We start from the raw sequence: 19767 nt of genomic DNA, 5'->3' as shown, positions 1-19767 counted from the left end.
TTACTCCTAAGGGCCTGTGCTACTGGTGTCACATTTTTTTTATCAACATGTAGGTTGATCTGCTTTGTGTTTAGCTTACCCACCCCTTCAAACAACTTGGAGTATTGGTGATTTATCTGTGTTTTCACATTTGTCACAGCTGAAATGTCAACACTGACTTTTAGCACACCCAATTTGATGGCAGTCTCTTTACCTAGCAACGGTTACCTTACAATTAACTCAGCCTGTGTGCTGCGCTTGCTTGCCTTTATTTGGCATGTGAAAACCCCTTTTACTGGTAATGGCTCGCTTGTTGCATTAGCTTTTTATCAGTCAGTGATGAACGGCACCTGATCAGTCAGTGATGAACAGCACCTGATTTCCTTGGCTTTCAACATTTCCCATGTGCTCTCATCTACTATGTTACTGGTGGCCCCAGAGTCAATTAACATGAATAAATTGACCCCTCCCACTGAGGACGTGAACCTGTCTGTGTTACTGTTCTCATTTACCACAAATGCATAGTCTCGGTTTTGTTAATCTGAAATAACATATTTTTTAAATATTTTTTTTATTTTACTAGGCAAGTCAGTTAAGAACAAATTCTTATTTTCAATGACGGCCTAGGAACAGTGGGTTAACTGCCTGTTCAGGGGCAGAACGACAGATTTGTACCTTGTCAGCTCGGGGATTCGAACTTGCAACCTTTCGGTTACTAGTCCAACGCTCTAACCACGAGGCTACCCTGCCGCCCCGCTCCTTTGCAAAATGATCTGCATTTCCACAACGATATCACACCTTCTCTGATATGTCTTTTCCTTCTGCATTCTGTCTCCGCCACTTTTTGTGTTATTTCCCCTCCTTTTTGAAAACATCTTTAGCATCTGTACTCACATGCATTGCGGACATTTGCACTTCAATTCTTTCATTGTGCGACTAGCTCTAATGACCGCCCTAATGTTAGCCCATCGCCCTCCTCCAATAGTTTTCAGCGCACACATTCCGTATTACACTTGCTTAGTATAGCATCTCTAATCTGATTGTCCTGATCTCCAGCAAAGACACAGTCTTTAGCTGCTTGTCTAAGACAAGTAACAAATTGCTAAACTTCTCAGCAGTTTTCTGTGTCAGTTGATAAAAGGTCTGTCTCGCGAACACTGTGTTCACCTGTGGCACGATGTATGCATTTAACGCAGTCACAGCCCTGACATTGTCCGTTGGTTCTCCGGTGTCTGCGAGTGTGGAGAAAATGTCCTGCACATCTGTCCCAGCATGATGTAGATGCAAAGCTCTCCTCCGTTGTTTTGTAACCGCATCAACGTCACCGGGTGGTATTAATCCTTTTACCATCCGTGAAAAGCTCAAACGCCATGATCCACTTGGTCCAGCATGGACCTAGGGTAGCAGGCTCACTGTAGCAGTCAAACTTTGGTACAGTGTTTTCCATCTTGACGACACAAACTCACTTTTCAGATTTAACTATAATTTTCAAACGTTATCCTCGTCGCCATTGTTCAATCCTATACTTACAACTTGTGCGAAGTACTGAATTAAATCAACCAGACTCAAGTGGTAAACTTCAACATGTCTTTACTCCATCACTGTCCATGTAACAAACCCCACAGTCCTTTACTGATTTGGTGACTTCCTATATTTGTACGTCACATCAATACACTAATCCACTGGTCAAAATCCACAGTATATCAGCTTTGACTTATTACCTAATATGGTTCCATAAAAATCATTCAACAATGCGTGGGAAGTGGGGCTATGTAGGAAAAAGTTCTACTCAAAACCCCAAATTCAGCTATTTTATTGTTCAGAGCTTTGTGATGCATGCTCCTCAAATATTAGGTCTGCTGTTGGCCTGGATTTGACTCGACTGACCCATATGCACTCTCAAGTTAGACAAGGACTAAATGAAAAGGTATGCCAGTCTGTTTTGCTAAGTTCCCTACTCACGCAAATCATCCTGAAGTAAAGGACAGGAATGAAGGGTGGAAAGTATTTTCCCACCTCATAATTGCTGTTGTTCTTTGATGTGGGTATAAGGGTATATTTCCAAAGGCACCTGCCAGGTTCATCCTGAATGGAATGTTCCTTCAGGCATTCCTCAAGCACATTCTGTAATCTCCTTTAGTCTTCTCTCAATCCGGACTCACTCTGGCTGAACAAAAAAATTCCAGGAGGGGTCAAACATTCCAAACTCTCTTAGGCAAAGTACTTTTCTTGTTAAGAAAGACATTTGGGTTGGACATACATTTACTTATCCACCCACACCCAGATGGGTGACTGACAGGCATTTCAAATATGACTAGAGATAATAATAATAATTGTAATAATAACTTTTCAATTCAATTAAAAATCATTTTTCTTGAAAGTACTAACAAAGAAAAAGACAGTAAGAAGGAGAATTAAAATAAAAGATCTGAGATATAAGATGAGGCTAAACCAGGCCTTAAACGTGATTAATATCATTTTGAAATCTATTCTAAAAGTGACTGGTAGTCAGTGTAGAGAAGTTAAATAGGTGTGATATGGTTGCATTTTTCTGGTGCCGAGCTGCAGCATTTTGAACTAACTGTAGATGACGGAGTGATTTATGACTGAGACATATACAAAGAGTTACAGTAATATAGGTGTGAGGAAATAAAAACACACAACTTTCTTTAGATCAGTGACTGAAATAAAATTCATGACTTTAGATATATTTCTTGAATGTTAAAAGCAGGACTGGGCAACCTTCTTTACATGCAGCTCATTGGTGGACAAATGACCAAGGTTATTCACAATCTGTGTTCTAGCAAGGTGGGGGCCAAATAATAAAAAACTGATTTCTTATAATTGAGCTCGAAAACTTGTGAAGGCTAGCTACGCTAGCTTGGTCGCTGAGTCTGATCGGTAAATAAAGCGGTGTGTCATCCGCATAGCAGTGAAACTGAATGTTATGCTTGCGGATGATGTCACCAAGGGGAAGCATTTACAGGGGAAAAAAGGAAGGGGCCCAGAATTTACCCCTGAGGGACACCATAGTGAATAGGTGCTGGGGACAATACTGAACCACCCATGCTCACTGAGAAACACCAGCCACATGAATATGACCTGAACTAGTCAATACTATTGATCATAACATCCTCGTTGACCGACTGGAGAGGTGGTTGGGAATCTTGCCCGGAGATTCCCAACCACCTCTCCAGTCGGTCAACGAGGATGTTATGATCAATAGTATCACATGCGGAAATGAGATCCAAAAGAACTAGAATAGAGCATTCACTGGTATCAGCAGCCAACTGGAGGTCATTACTGTCTTTCAATAAAGCAGTTCCTGTACTGTAAAGTTTGCAGAAGCCTGACTGGAATTTTTCAAATACGTTGTTTATATTCAAATAAGCCACTAATTGCTTGAAAACAACTTTAAAAAACAAACAAGTTTAGAGATCGTGCCTTCAGAAGCCAGCAGCATACTCCCCTGCATCCCAGTGCTGGCCTGCTTCTGAAACTAAGCAGGGTTGGTACTGGTCGGTCCCTGGATGGGAGACCAGATGCTGCTGGAAGTGGTGTTGGAGGGCCTGGTCTAAAAAAAATATCCCAATGATTGGGGTAAACTGAACCAGGGTGTCTGTAGTGACGCCTCTAGCACTGAGATGCAGTGCCTTAGACCACTGCACCACTCGGGTGCCCTGTGTAGGGTGCTGTCTTTCAGACGGGACGTTAAATGTGTGTCCTGACTCTCTGTGGTCACTTTTTGCAAGAGTAGGGATGTTAACCCCCGGTGTCCTGGCTAAATTCACAATCTGGCCCTCATACCATCACAGTCACTTAATCATCCCCAGATTACAATTGGCTCATTCATCCCCCTCTTCCCTGTAAAAATTCCCCAGGTCGTTCCTGTGAATGTGTTCTCAGTCAACTTACCTGGTTAAAGAAAAGATAATTACACATTTTGTCATGTTACAGCAAGGTGAGACTCTGGCAAACAGTTTATTCTTGGTTTTAACTGGTGCCACCGAGTCTAAAGTAGCCTGACATATGTCATGAAAACTGTTCAGCAACTCATCGGTGTGACGACAAAGAACAAGAACATCAGTAGAGGATACTAAAAGCCTTCACGAATGTTCTAGCAGTTGTGGAGAAAAGGATGTGAGGACGAGTGGTGACAGATATTTGTAGGAGGAGAAAGCATTTTAATAGTTCTAAGCCCTTAGATCGCAATATCTATTTACTAAGCTAAGATAGTCGCAAAATTGATCCTTTAGCCACTTGATTTTGAACTTTAGGACCCCATAGGTATACAAAGTATTTGATGAAACATTGAATTTGGCCCCTTCTGCTTTAGCCCAATAGAAATGCATTGAATAACACATTCATACATGGCAAAACAGAAAGTCCAAAAATAAATAATAAGGAACAAGGTTTTGAACTGTCTGTCCTATATCTGAGATATAAGTAAAAGGAGTATTGAAAAATATATAATAATGTACAGCCCGGTACTGGGTTGGTTACCTTCAATTGACTCCCCTGAAGCTTGTACGCGTCATAGAGCAGAACAATCGACACCTTTATGCTCATGAGCGTCGCCTGTGTCGATATTGGTGTCATATGGTTCAGTGAGAAGACCTCTTCGAAATGAGGACGTTCAAGATAGAGTTCAGACAACTGCCATAAAGCTTGTGGATGTCATAGAGCCAAACAACCGTGAGAGTCTCCCCTTTCGATATTGGTGACATATTAATTTGTAGCTCACAGAGTTCTGGTTTTACAGACAATTTCGTGACTATTTTCTTGTCCGGATCCTCTCATGTGTAGAAAAAGGCAGCTCTCACAAGCCCCATGTTATGGAATAGGTGCAAACTTTAAATCGGCGGAAAGAGTGGATTGAGCTGCAGGGACCACAGTAAGTCTCTAGCATAAACACACAGGTGTGTCAATCGACTCTATTTTAATTTTTTTTACTGTACTGAGATGGTCATAGACGCACACATCAATAGTTTACAAGTTATCAGTATTCAGACCATAGGACAGCACGAGATCAATAGTATAGCCTTTGTTGTGTATAGGCCCTGTGGCATGTAGAATAAAGTTAATGCACTCGAACAGGTTAAGAAACTCCCCAACAAGTGCATTATTTGGATAACACACATTGTTAAGATCTCCAAGAATAATAAGCCTGTCATATTTAGCGTAGCAAGAGATAGCAGGTCAGAGAATTCTGCAATGAACAAACTATTTGGTTTAGGAGGCCAGTACACTAAAATATACAAAGTGGGCTGTTTCTTGTTCAAGCTAAAGATAAGGCTCTAAAACTAGGAAAATTTGACACATGACACATGGCTACATATAGTGCATTCCGAAAGTATTCAGACCCATTCCTTTCTTCTACATTTTAAAATGGATTAAAAATATATATATTTTTTCCCCTCCTCAATCTACACACCATACCCCATAATCACAAAGCGTAAAGTTTTTATTTTTATTTTTATTTTTTACAAATGCATAAAAAACAAAAAACAGATACCTTATTTACATAAGTATTCAGACCCTTTACTATGAGACTCTAAATTGAGCTCAGGTACACCCTGTTTCCATTGATCATCCTTGAGATGTTTCAACTACTTGATTGGACTCCACCTGTGGTAAATTCAATTGATTGGACTTGATATGGAAAGGCATACACCTGTCTATATAAGGTTCCAGAGTTGACAAGGCATGTCAGAGCAAAAACTAACTCATGAGGTCCAAGGAATTGTCCGAAAGAGCTCTGAGACAGGATTCTGTCGAGGCACAGATCTGGGGAAGGGTAACAAAAAATGTCTGCGGTATTGAAGGTCCCAAAGAACACAGTGGCCTCCATCGTTCTTTAATGGTAGAAGTTTGGAACCACCAAGAGTCTTCCTAGAGCTGGCCGCCCGGCCAAACTGTACAATCAGGGGAGAAGGGCCTTGGTTAGGGAGGTTACGAAGAACCCGAGGGTCACTCTGACAGAGCTCTACAGTTCCTCTGTGGACAAGGGAGAACCACCATCTCTGCAGAACCCCACCAATCAGGCCTTTATTTGTAGAGTGGCCAGATGGAAGCCACTCCTCAGTAAAAGGCACATGACAGCCCACTTGGAGTTTGCCAAAAGGCACCCAATGACTCTCAGAGCATAAGAAACAAGATTCTCTGGTTTGATGAAACCAAGATTGAACTCTTTGGCCTGAATGCCAAGCATCACATCTGGAGGAGACCTGGCACCATCCCTATGGTGAAGCATGGTGGTGGCAGCATCATGCTGTGGGGATGTTTTTCAGCGGCAGGGACTGGGAGACTAGTCAGGATCGAGGCAATGATGAACGGAGCAAAGTACAGAGAGAGCCTTGATGAAAACCTGTTCCAGAGCGCCCATTCTCACACTGGGGCAACGACCATAAGCACACAGCCAAGACAATACATGAGTGGTTTTGGGACAAGTCTCTGAATGTCCTTGAGTGGCCCAGCCAGAACCCGGACTTGAACCTGATCGAACATCTCTGAAGAGACCTGAAAATAGCTGTGCAGCGACGCTCCCCATCCAACCTGACAGAGCTTGAGAGGATCTGCAGAGAAGAATGGGAGAAACTCCACAAATACAGGTGTGCCAAGCTTGTAGCTTCATGCCCAAGAAGAGTCAAGGCTGTAATCGCTGCGAAAAGGGCTTCAACAAAGTACTGTGTAAAGGGTCTGAATACAGTGTTTTTTGTTTTTTTATTTGCACAAAAAAAAAACCCATCTTTGTTAATATGGGTGTGTGTAGATTGATGAGGGAAAAAAACGATTTAATCCATTTTAGAATAAGGCTGTAACTTAATAAAAATGTTTAAAAGTCTAGGGGCCTGAATACTTGTCTCTGCATACACTTGTCTCTATGCATACACTTGTCTCTATGAATGACGGCTACCCCACCACCTTATCCAGACGGCCTGAATTTCTGTAGATAAGCAAAGGCTGGAGGAGTAGTTTCATTTAGACAACTAAAATGCTCGGGTTTAACTCAGGCTTCAGTAAAGCATGAAAATATCAATGTCATTGGAAATAATAAGATCACTGAATAACTTATTATTTAGATATCTTACATTCACTAAACCGATCTTGACAAGAATAGCTTGCCAGATTAACAGAGGTATTCAGGGGAGTTAGAGAAACATAAATTAGGTCACTTCCATTAACAGCACTACGGGACATAGTATGCTATCTAGATTGCCAATTATGACAGGAAGGACTGGAGCAACACCAGACCAAGACAGCAATAATAAGGGAATTCATTTAAAAACAAACACTGACCATAGCTTGAGGGCAATATTCTAAACACCTGGGCTGGCCTAACCCTAGGGAGACCGATTTCTTCCATTCAGTTAGCCATAGAAATATGTTGCTCATCTTGTAATATTTAGGCTTACTTTCATCCTAGCTCTCTAAGGAAATGGTTAAGAGTGCTGATCCATCACATTTAGCCCCTCCCAAGGCATCTCATAGTCTCATAGTATCATCTGATGAGCTGTTTTCATCACAACATGAACAAATAAAAAGTACCAGTTCCCCAGGGATCACAGGTATCTTTATACAGGTATTTTGATACCAATTGTGCATTTATTCCTTGTCATTATCTTTCTATAATTTTTCTTTCTGCATTTGTTGGGAAGTGCCCAAGCATTTCACTGTTAGTCTACACCATGTTGTTTACAAGGCATGTGACAATTACAATTTGGGGCCCACGTTAGGACAGGAAAGACGACACATAAATATCTTAAAATAAATAGCCTAGTTTCCGACATGAAATAGCCTGTAACATGGTCATGGAAACCCTGTAAGAATTAAAGTAGACAGGGTGGTATTTGGCTTGAATGGAGGAAGCATTGGGAGACATTTCTCGCATAGCTTTGGAACAGTTCACCCGTCAGCTAACGCACACGTCAGATCTCTTTCGGATATAAAAGAGGAGAGGGGAACACCAGAGAACCCAGTAAGTCTGTAGGTAGTTTACATTGCGCATTCCGTGTGCAAACGCGTGGATTGATCCATCTAAATTAGCCTCTATCTTTGCTAACATTGTACCAATACTATGTCAGTAGACATGAAGATTTTGGCGCTTTCCTTTGTTGTTTTCCTCTATGGGAGTTTAAATTCGGTAAGAAAACATATAGCCTAATTCATGATCATTCATAGCCTACAAGAATATGCGTGATTGATTGCCAATGCCCAGGGTGGGTGGTGCTTGATGGCGATTAAGATCCCCACTCCATCCTACAGTCGAATATTTTTTTTTAGGAGAAATCACAAATGAAGTCAACATTTCTATTATAACATGTTTCTGGTATTTTAGGCATCAGCATCTTGTCCCTCCGAATGTTCGTGTCCTCGTGAGGTAGGCCTACCCAGGTGCGAACCAGGAATCAGCTTTGTGTCAGACGGCTGTGGATGCTGCAAAGTCTGCGCTCGGCAGCTCAATGAAGACTGCAGCAAGACAGAGCCATGCGACCACATCAAGGGACTGGAGTGCAATCTTGGGGCTGCTTCTGGCACAGCTAAAGGCATCTGTCGTGGTATGATAAAGTTGTATAGGAAACAATAATTCTGATACCCTGCTGCGGTCATTGATAGTCTATTACTTCTACAAATCTAGCTCCTATGGGTTTTGATGTAGAGATGTAGTTTATAAAAAACTTGTTTATTATAACGTTTTAAATAAGGAATTATGCTTCTGGTTTATTTACGGAGCATTCTCTATAATTAGAATATTACACTTGACTAGGGTTGCAAAGCTACCGGTAATTTACCAAAGTTAGCAGAATCTTCAGTAATGGCGGTAATTAAAAGGTAATATACTCGAATAACTTATAAAATATATATTCATATATAGCATTCATTTTTATATCTGTGTCTATATTGTCGATGTTTCTAGTGGATTGACCATATGGTTCAAGAGAAAATAGCCTAATTGATGAAAAAAGCATATATTCAACAATGGCATTATTTTTTACTTAACTTTGCAACTATTGACTATTTTCACAACTGCCACAAATTTGGCGCCAAAACAAAGACATTAAAATAAATACAAATGTGTAAAAAAAGAATATTTCATGCTGAAACCCTCATTAAACACCAATGGTATTCACTAAGTTGATGGTTTATATTTAGGATAATGTTTTAAAGCTTTGTCATTTTAATTTATATTTTAAAATATTATTTTTTAATTGTATATATTATACATGTAAAAGACTACACAGAGGGCCAGAGATAATTACAGACACCTGTGATAATCTGAAGTACCCCAAAAAAGGCCACTAGATCTCATCTGATAAAATTCCCCCAAATACTTGAAAGTTAACACAATTCTGGTTATTTGACTGGTAAAGTTTGAAAGTTTCCAGTAATATACCCTGCCTTTGTAACCCTGCGCTTGACTCACATAGTAACAGTCTCCCCATCTGCTTCTCCAAACAGCCAAAACAGATGGAAGACCCTGCGAGTACAACAGCAAGATCTACCAGAATGGAGAGAGCTTCCTTTCCAACTGCAAGCACCAGTGTACGTGCATTGATGGTGCCGTGGGGTGTATGCCCCTGTGCCCCCAGCAGCTCTCCCTGACCAAACTGGGCTGTGCCAAACCCAAGCTGGTCAAAGTACCTGGTCGCTACTGTGAGGAGCTAGTCTGCCCTGAGGAGGGGAACGTGTTGGGCTCAGCCTCAGCAGACCAGGTCAGAAAAGATGGCCGCCAGGATAAACATTCCGAAGATGACCTCACAAACAAGAACGAGCTGGTGTCTGTCGACAGAGGAGGACTCAAGTCTTTACCTGGTGAGTCAATTGAACTCTGTTTATTCCAGTGATTAGGTTAGTGGATTTATTGAGCTCCAATAGATGTTCAGCCTCAGTTAACATCCAGACGGAGTTAAATGGAAATTCCATTTATCAACAATCGATGTGTCATCCAGGGGTGTAGCCAGAAATTTGTTGGGGGTGGGCCTGCATAAATTTGGATGGGCCAAGTAGTATTTTTGTAATAATAATGTATCATTGTTTTGCTTTTGCTCAATCTGATTTGGTGGGCCTGGCTCCCCAGTGGGCGGGCTTGTGCCCACCCATGCCTTCGCCCCTGTTATCATCTCACATTAGATTTAAACCAGTAGAGGATGCTGAGGGGAGGACGGCTCATAGTAATGGCTGGAACAGAGTGAATGGAATGGCATCAAACCATGTGTTTGATGTATTTGTTTCCATTCAACTTATTATGTTCCAGCCAATACCACGAGCCTGTCCTCCCCAATTAAGGTGCCACCAACCTCCTGTGATTTAAACTCATGTCCAATTTGCTTGAAGTTTTGTGGGACCTGGCCTCCATTGCACATTGAATAATTGTCTGGCCATCTTTCCCCACAGCTTTCAGAAGTAAGCCTGAGAGTCGCCTGATGTCCAAGGGGAACAAGAGGTGTGTGACTCAGACCACAGCCTGGTCCCCCTGTGCCAAGTCCCGTGGCACAGGAGTATCCTCCCGGCTCACCAACAACAACAGCCAGTGCAAGCCGGTGAAGGAGACTCGTCTCTGTGTGTTCCGCCTTGCTCCCAGTCAGCCTACTCCAGCCTCAAGGTATACATCAAATCAAACCGACAATGCCATGCCATGCCATCACCTGGGTGACACTGAATCATAAGGACATGTATGTCTAGTCCATCAACATTCGGATCACACATTGTTCTTCTTCTCCTCTCACCAACAGAAGGGTAAGGAGTGCAGTCGTATTGAAAAGGCCAGCCCTCCATTGAAACAGACCTACGCAGATTGCAGCAGTGTGAATAAGTTCCGTCCCAGGTACTGTGATTCCTGTCTGGACGGGCGCTGCTGCACCTCTCAGCAGACCGACTATGACGGTCCGCTTTGAGGACGGAGACACCTTCAGCAAGGATGTCATAGTCAGAGTTCTGTCCATGTGACTTCAACTGTTCCCATAGCAACGAGAGGCCCTGTATGTTCTACAGGCTCTCCAATGATATCCACAAGTCCAGAGACTGAGGGGAAGGGAAGGTTGAGGGAATAAAAGTGTGGGAGATGAGAGTTAGGATAACTCCAGATGTGCATCGTTATGCTGGAGACATTTATTCAGAGGATTTTTGAAATGAATTGCTTCGTAATATTGGAGCGTTACTGGTTGCTTCGATATGGAGCGTAATGCTATGTTGAAATATTTCACTTCATTGACAACTTATGTTTTGTTTATTCAAACAAGGCATGAGATGCACTAGAGTTTTGAATGCATGCCTATGTTTTTGTGTATCTATTAAAAAAAAAGTACATTCAACATGAAAACTTTGAAAAGACAGTGTAGTTTCTTTGTGGCATCTACTAAAATGATTAATTTTCAATATCACAATATTAGTAATATTTATCTATAACATTTTTACGTTTTATTAAGATGTGATAGGGCATAATGGATAATGATATGAGCATTTATTTTGTTTTATGTATGTAATTAATAAAATATGTATTTATGGAACCTGATGCTCTGTCGTGAATGAGTAGATATCACATAATCCTATTGTGGCGCCGGAGGAGATGGCTGCTGTTTTACGGGCTTTTAACCAATTGTGCATGTTTTTTCTGCGTTATTTGTAACTTATTTTGTACATAATGTTTCTGCCACCATCTTTTATGACCAAAAATAACTTCAGGATATCAGAACAGCGATTTCTCGCCTCGTACTGGACGGAGATTTACTTTAACGAGTCGGACGCAAAAGATTTACTTCAGACACTGGACAAGGCCCAAATCCCCGTCATTCGCATTAAGAAGAGATGGAGATATAAGGGTCATAGGTTGGGGTGCATTGTAAGAATCCGACAGCAAGTGGGTAACCCACCTCTACCATCAGGCCTATTAGCTAACATGCAATCACTGGATAATAAACGTGATGAGCTTCGATCAAGACTATCCTACCAACGGGACATTAAAAACTGTAATATCTTATGTTTCACTGAGTCGTGGCTGAACGACGACATGGATGACATACAGCTGGCTGGGTTTTCTGTGCATCGGCAAGATAGAACATCTGCCTCCGGTAAGACAAGGGGTGGCGGTCTGTGTCTATTTGTCAATCACAGCTGGTGCACAAAATCAAATATTAAGGAAGTTTCGAGGTTTGCTAGACTGAGGTTTAGTATCTCATGATAAGCTGTAGAACACACTATTTACCAAGAGAGTTTATCTATATTTTAGCTGTCTATTTACCACCACAAACCGATGCTGGCACTAAGACCGCACTCAACGAGCTGTAAAAAGGCCATAAGCACCATCTTGGAAATGTTCATCCAGAGGCAGTGCTCCTAGTGGCCGGGGATTTTAATACAGGAAACTTAAATCCATGTTTCCTCATTTCTACCAGCATGTTACATGTACAACCAGAAAAAAAACTCTATACCGCCTTTACTCCACACACAGAGACGTGTACAAAGCTCTCCTTCGCCCTCCATTTGTCAAATCTGACCATAACTCTATCCTCCTGATTCCTGCTAACAAGCAAAAACTAAAGCAGGAATTACCAGTGACTCGCTCAATACGGAAGTGGTCAGATAACACAGATGCTAAGCTACAGGACTGTTTTGCAAGCACAGACAGGAATATGTTCAGGGATTCTTCCGATGGCACTGTGGAGTTCACCGCATTGGTCACTGGCTTCATCAATAAGTGCATCGATGACGTCGTCCCACAGTGACCGCATGTACCCCAACCAGAAGCCATGGATTACAAGCAACATCCGGACTGAGGTAAAGGGTAGAGTTTCCGCTTTCAAGAAGCGGGACTCTAACCCAGACGTTTATAAGAAATCCCGCCATGTCCTCCGACGAACCATCAAACAGGCAAAGCATCAATAAAGGTCTAAGATTGAATCCTACCACACCAGCTCTGACACTCGTCGGATGTGGCAGGGATTGCAAACTATTATGGATTACAAAGGGAAGCACAGCCGTGAGCTTCCCAGTGACACAAGCCTACCAGACGAGCTAAATTACTTCTATGCTCGCTTCGTGGCAGGTAACACTGAAACATGCATGAGTATCAGCTGTTCCAGACGACTGTGTGATCATGCTCTCCGTAGCCGATGTGAGTAAAACCTTTAAATAGGTCAACATTCACAAGGCTGCAGGACCAGACAGATTACCAGGACGTGTACTCCGAGCATGCGCTGACCAACTGGCAAGTGTCTTCACTGATATTTTCAACCTCTCTCTGACTTGAGTCTGTAATACCAACACATTTCAAGCAGACCACCATAGTCCCTGTGCCCAAGAACACCAAGGTAACCTGCCTAAATGACTACCGACCTGTAGCACTCACGTCCGTTGTCATGAAGTGCTTTGAAATGCGGGTCACGGCTCACATCAACACCATTATCCCAGGAACCCTAGACCCACTCCAATTTGCATACAGCCCCAACAAATCCAGAGATGATGCAATCTCGATTGCACTCCACACTGCCCTTTCCCACCTGGACAAAAGGAACACCTACATGAGAATGCTATTCATTGACTACAACTCAGTATTCAACACCATAGTTCCCTCAAAGCTCATCACTAAGCTAAGGACCCTGTGATTAAACACCTCTCTCTGCAAGTGGATCATAGACTTCCTAACGGGCCTCCCCCCAGGTGGCAAGGGTCGGTAACAACACATCTGCCATGCTGATCCTCAAAACAGGGGTCCCTCAGGGGTTCGTGCTCAGTCCCCTCCTGTTCACCCATGACTGCATGGCCAAGCACGACTCCAACACAATCATTAAACTTGCTGATGACACAACAGTGGCCTGCTCACTGACAATGATGAAACAATGATGAAACAGCAACATAGGGAAGAGGTCAGAGACCTGGCAGTGTGGTGCCAGGATAACAACCTCTACCACAATGTGATCAAGACAAAGGAGATGATCATGGACTACATGAAAAGGAGGGCCGAGCACATCCCCATTCTCATCGAAGGGGCAGTGGTGGACCAGGTTGAGAGCTTCAAGTTCATTGGTGTCCACATCACCAACAAACTGTCATGGTCCAAACACACTAAGACAGTTGTGAAGAGGGCACGACAAAAGCCTATTCCCCCTCAGGAGACAGGAGAAAGATTTGGCATGGGCCCTCAGATCCTCAAAAAGTTCTACAACTGCACCACCGAGAGCATCCTGACTGGTTGCATCACCGCCTGGTATGGCAAGTGCTCAGCCGCCGACCGCAATGCACTACAGAGGGCAGTGCATATGGCCCAGTACATCACTGGGGCCAAGCTTCCTGCCATCCAGTACCTCTATACCAGGCGATGTAAGATAAAAATTGCCAAAGACTACAGCCACCCAAGACATAGACTGTTCTCTCTGCCACTGCATGGCAAGTGGTACCAGAGCATCAAGTCTTGGTCCAAAATGCTTCTATCCTCAGGCCATAAGATTCCTGAACATCTAACCAAATGGCTACACGGACTATTTGCATTGTCCCAAGCACCCGATTTTTACGCTGCTGCTACTCTGTTTATTATCTATGCATAGTCACTTTACCTACATGTACACATTACCTCAATGAACCGGTGCCCCTGCACATTGACTCTGTACCGGTACCCCCTGTATATAGCCTCGTTATTGTTGCTCTTTAATTATTTTATATTTGTCTATTTTCTTATTTTTTCATTTATTTATTGTTTTCTTCAGTTTATTTAGTGAATACTTTAACACTTATTTTTTTCTTATAACTGCATCACTGGTTAAGGGCTTGTAAGTAAGCATTTCACTGTAAGGCCTACCTACACCTGTTGTATTCGACGCATATGACAAATACAATGTGATTTGATCAGTGGTTTAGTGTTTGGTACCCCATTGGACAGTAGCTCTAACTTAGGTCTATTGGCATGGATTTCCCTAGTTTAATCTATCCTCTATCCAGTTATTTTAGAATCTGGTTCCCAATAGCTTGTCCGACTCCATACTTAGGCAAGGGATACCTGCCCTGCTGTGTTTCTGGCTGACCCACTTCTGAGGGGATCTAGATTTGAATGGATGGATCAAATGTGTACATTTCTTTCATTTAGTAGTTTGTGTTGGTAAATCACATAGTACCATCTAATCCAGCTCCTACATTACACTCAGTGCCCACAAACATCAAACCCTCATAAAACCTCTATATACATCCATAACTGACATCAAGTCTATTTTCATACAGCAGGTGTCTATAAACAGATATGTGGGTCAGAATCCAACTGCTGAGGAGACTGGTAGACACATAAAATGAGGGACTGCCAAATCTGATGTACTGTGTGTGTGTGTGTGTGTGTGTGTGTGTCAGTACAATACCTTCCCTTCTGCTCAACATCTCAGGCATCAGCATGAAAGCGAGAATATATTCCAGTAAATAGATGGGTGTGTGAGAGTGTGTGTGTGTGAGTGAGAGATGCATATACACCCAAGCATGACTGACAGTATTACATATACAAGTTCTGACTTGGACTGGGGGGGGGGATTAGGGCATTGACGCACACAGAAGTGAAATACGTCCATCTCGTGTCTGTGGAGTACAATGGAGCTTTGTCTGTGAAAACTTGAGGAGGGATGCCTGCTTTGTGGAAGAGGTCCACATCTAAGCGTTTGCAGAATTCCATACTCCTCCTTGGACAGCCTCCAAGGTCTATTCCAAGTTCACGTCTACTGATCCGAACAGCATATTCATTAGCTAAGAGCCGACTCGTGATGTTTTGGTCAATTTAATTTCAATCAATTCAAAAATAAAACAAATTGGAATTTGATATTTATTTCCAAAATTGAAATGGAACTGACCCCAACCCTGTGAGGCAGAGAACTTGACTGACATTATTAGCCTCTTCCCTATACCCTAGGGTTTAATGAGTTTACATAATATCAACTCACCGCCAGACAAATCCAGGCAGGATGATGACTCAAACCAACACTTAAAAGTCCCATAATCATGACATAACCAAACAGTGGCCCAGTACACTGAGTATTCTGTACAACTAATCAATTGCAGTTTTTCTTCTCTTCATGGTCAAGGCAGTCAAAGCGTAAGCATTGACGTGTTTCCTATACCCACCACAAAACCTTCTCTTCTGTGAATGCTGTAAAAGAGAGGTTAGAAACTTCTAAATTACAGCCTCTCCAGTCTCTGGCTGTAATTTAGAAATCCTGGATCTGTGCCTTTAACGATGAATGGCAAAGACAAATAGAATGAAGTCATCATCACACTCTTTGGTCCAACTTATGACTTCCAGCTAATACACCCTAACAAAGAATGTATGGCTATCTAATAATCAGTGAAAGGCAACACTGGACAACAGTAATTAGTGATTAGGCCCAATGGGAATGACACTGTCCATCTCTGACTCTCACAAGGAGGAACAAATGTTCCTGGATGTCATCACACATGTCAAGTCAAGCTTATGTAACAAAGCAATGAGATATGCCAAGGTTCCTGTTGGTAGGCCAGTCTAGTTGAGAGCAAGTTATTTAGACTGGAAGCCTTTCAGTATACCCCAAAAACCTCTACAACTCAACACATCAAAAGTGAAACAGAAAGAGGCCAAGAGGGGAAGTAAAGAAGCATCCTGTGGTTCACGTTGCAGCTATGTTTGTTGAATTTTTTTATTTATTGTCTTTTACATACAGTACCAGTCAAAAGTTTGGATACACCTACTTATTCAAGGGTTTTTCCTTATTTTCACTATTTCTACATTGTAAAATTAGAGTGAAGACATCTATGAAATAACACATATGGAATCATGTAGTAACCAAATAAGGTTTTCATATATTTTAGATTCTTCAAAGTAGCCATCCTTTGCCTTGATGACAACTTTTCAAACTCTTGGCATTCCCTCAACCAGCTTCACCTGGAATGCTTTTCCAACAGTCTTGAAGGAGTTCCCACATATGCTGAGCACTTGTTAGCTGCTTTTCCTTCACTCTGCGGTCCAACTCATCCCAAACCATTTCAATTGGGTTGAGGTCGGGTGATTGTGGAGGCCAGGTCATCTGATGCAGCACTCGGACGCAATCATTCTCCTTCTTGGTCAAATAGCCCTTACGCAGCCTGGATGTGTGTTGGGTCATTGTTCTGTTGAAAAAAATGATAGTCCCACTATTCGCAAACCAGATGGGATGGCGTATCGCTGCAGAATGTGTGCCTTGAAGTGTGCCTTGAATTCTAAATAAATCAGTGTCACCAGCAAATCACCCCAACACCATCACACCTCCTCCTCCATGCTTCACCGTCGAAACCACACATGCAGAGATGATCCGTTCACCTACTCTGCGTCTCACAAAGACACAGAGGTTGGAACCAAAAATCTCAAATTTGGTCTGAGTCCAAATTTGGACTCAGACCAAAGGACAGATTTCCACCAGTCTAATGTCCATTGCTCGTGTTTCTTGGCCCAAGCAAGTCACCTCTTATTGGTGTCCTTTAGTAGTAGTTTGCAGCAATTCAACTATGAAGGCCTGATACCTGCTGTCTCCTCCGAACAGTTGATGTTGCGATGTGTCTGTTACTTGAACTCTGAAGCATTTATTTGGGCTGCAATCTGAGTTGCAGTTAACTCTAATGAACTTATCCTCTGCAGCAGAGGTAACTCTGGGTTTTCCTTCCCTGTGGCCGTTCTCATGAGAGCCAGTTTCGTCATAGCGCTTGGATTTTTGCGACTGCACTTTCAAAGTCTTGTCATTTTCCGTACTGACTGACCTTCATGTCTTAAAGTGATGATGGACAGTAGTTTCTCTTTGCTTATTTGAGTTGTTCTTGCCATAATATGGACTTGGCCTTTTACCAAATAAGGCTGTTCTGTATACCACCCCTACCTTGGCACACCACAACTGATTGGCTCAAACGCATTAAGAAAAGAAATTCCACAAATTAAGTTAAGGCCCACCTGTTAATTGAAATGCATTCCAGGTGACTACCTCGTGAAGCTGGTTGAGAGAATTCCAAGAGTGTGCAAAGCGGTCATTAAGGCAAAGGGTAGCTACTTTAAAGAATCTCAAATATAAAATATATACTGCTCAAAAAAATAAAGGGAACACTTAACAATGTAACTCCAAGTCAATCACACTTCTGTCCACTTAGGAAGCAACACTGATTGACAATACATTTCACATGCTGTTGTGCAAATGGAATAGACAACAGGTGGAAATTATAGGCAATTAACAAGACACCCCCAATAAAGGAGTGGTTCTCTGCAGGTGGTGACCACAGACCATTTCTCAGTTCCTATGCTTCCTGGCTGATGTTTTGGTCACTTTTGAATGCTGGCGGTGCTTTCACTCTAGTGGTAGCATGAGACGGAGTCTACAACCCACACAAGTGGCTCAGGTAGTGCAGCTCATCCAGGATGGGACATCAATGCGAGCTGTGGCAAGAAGGTTTGCTGTGTCTGTCAGCATAGTGTCCAGAGCATGGAGGCGCTACCAGGAGACAGGCCAGTACATCAGGAGACGTGGAGGAGGCCATAGGAGGGCAACAACCCAGCAGCAGGACCACTACCTCCGCCTTTGTGCAAGGAGGAGCACTGCCAGAGCCCTGCAAAATGACCTCCAGCAGGCCACAAATGTGCATGTGTCTGCTCAAACGGTCAGAAACAGACTCCATGAGGGTCGCCAGAGGTAGCCTGACTGCTATTAGGTACCGAGATGAGACCCTCAGACCCCTTGTGAGACCATATGCTGGTGCGGTTGGCCCTGGGTTCCTCCTAATGCAAGACAATGCTAGACCTCATGTGGCTGGAGTGTGTCAGCAGTTCCTGCAAGAGGAAGGCAGTGATGCTATGGACTGGCCCGCCCATTCCCCAGACCTGAATCCAATTGAGCACATCTGGGACATCATGTCTCGCTCCATCCACCAACGCCACGTTGCACCACAGACTGTCCAGGAGTTGGCGGATGCTTTAGTCCAGGTCTGGGAGGAGATCCCTCAGGAGACCATCCGCCACCTCATCAGGAGCATGCCCAGGCGTTGTAGGGAGGTCATACAGGCACGTGGAGGCCACACACACTACTGAGCCTCATTTTGACTTGTTTAAGGACATTACATCAAAGTTGGATCAGCCTGTAGTGTGGTTTTTCACTTTAATTTTGGGTGTGACTCCAAATCCAGACCTCCATGGGTTGATACATTTGATTTCCATTGATACTTTTTGTGTGATTTTGTTGTCAGCACATTCAAAAATGTAAAGAAAAAAGTATTTAATAAAAATATTTCATTCATTCAGATCTAGGATGTGTTATTTTAGTGTTCCCTTTATTTTTTTGAGCAGTGTATTTTGATTTGTTTAACACTTTTTTGGTTACTACATGATTCCATATGTGCTATTTCATAATTTTGATGTCTTCCCTATTATTCTACAATGTAGAAAATAGTAAAAGTAATGAAAAACCCTTGAATGAGTAGGTGTGTCCAAACTTTGACTGGTACTATAACCAAGACTGTTGGTTCTATATTGGATATCTGGAGATCCTGTGATGAAACCAGGCCTGACAACTGAAGCAACTGTACCTTGTTTTCAGATGTTGGCATTACATCAGATTGTTTCCTCTCCTCCTAATGTTATGCAAAGTGTTGACAGACAACTCCTGAGCAAAACCCTGGATACAGTGAGATCCCAAACAGAACATGAAACTGGCTCTCAGAGGCTCCCACATCCTGCACAGCACGAAGAGTGATAATACAAACTTAAGACTAGAGAAAAACACATTGGCTGTGGCGGCTCTGTAATTGGATTCTGTGATGAAAACGGTCTGTACAATA

At 42.6% G+C, this 19767-nt stretch overlaps 1 pseudogene; it reads left to right on the top strand.

Moving 5' to 3' along the window:
• Positions 1–7298: 7298 nt before the first annotated feature.
• On the top strand, positions 7299–11491 carry LOC112226453 (annotated as a pseudogene).
• The last annotated feature ends 8276 nt before the right edge of the window (positions 11492–19767 follow it).

The sequence above is a fragment of the Oncorhynchus tshawytscha genome, linkage group LG28 (assembly GCF_018296145.1).
Source record: "Oncorhynchus tshawytscha isolate Ot180627B linkage group LG28, Otsh_v2.0, whole genome shotgun sequence".
Lineage (NCBI taxonomy): Eukaryota > Metazoa > Chordata > Actinopteri > Salmoniformes > Salmonidae > Oncorhynchus > Oncorhynchus tshawytscha.
The sequence above is the reverse complement of the archived record's forward strand: the minus strand, read 5'-3'. Positions and strand labels throughout refer to the sequence as shown.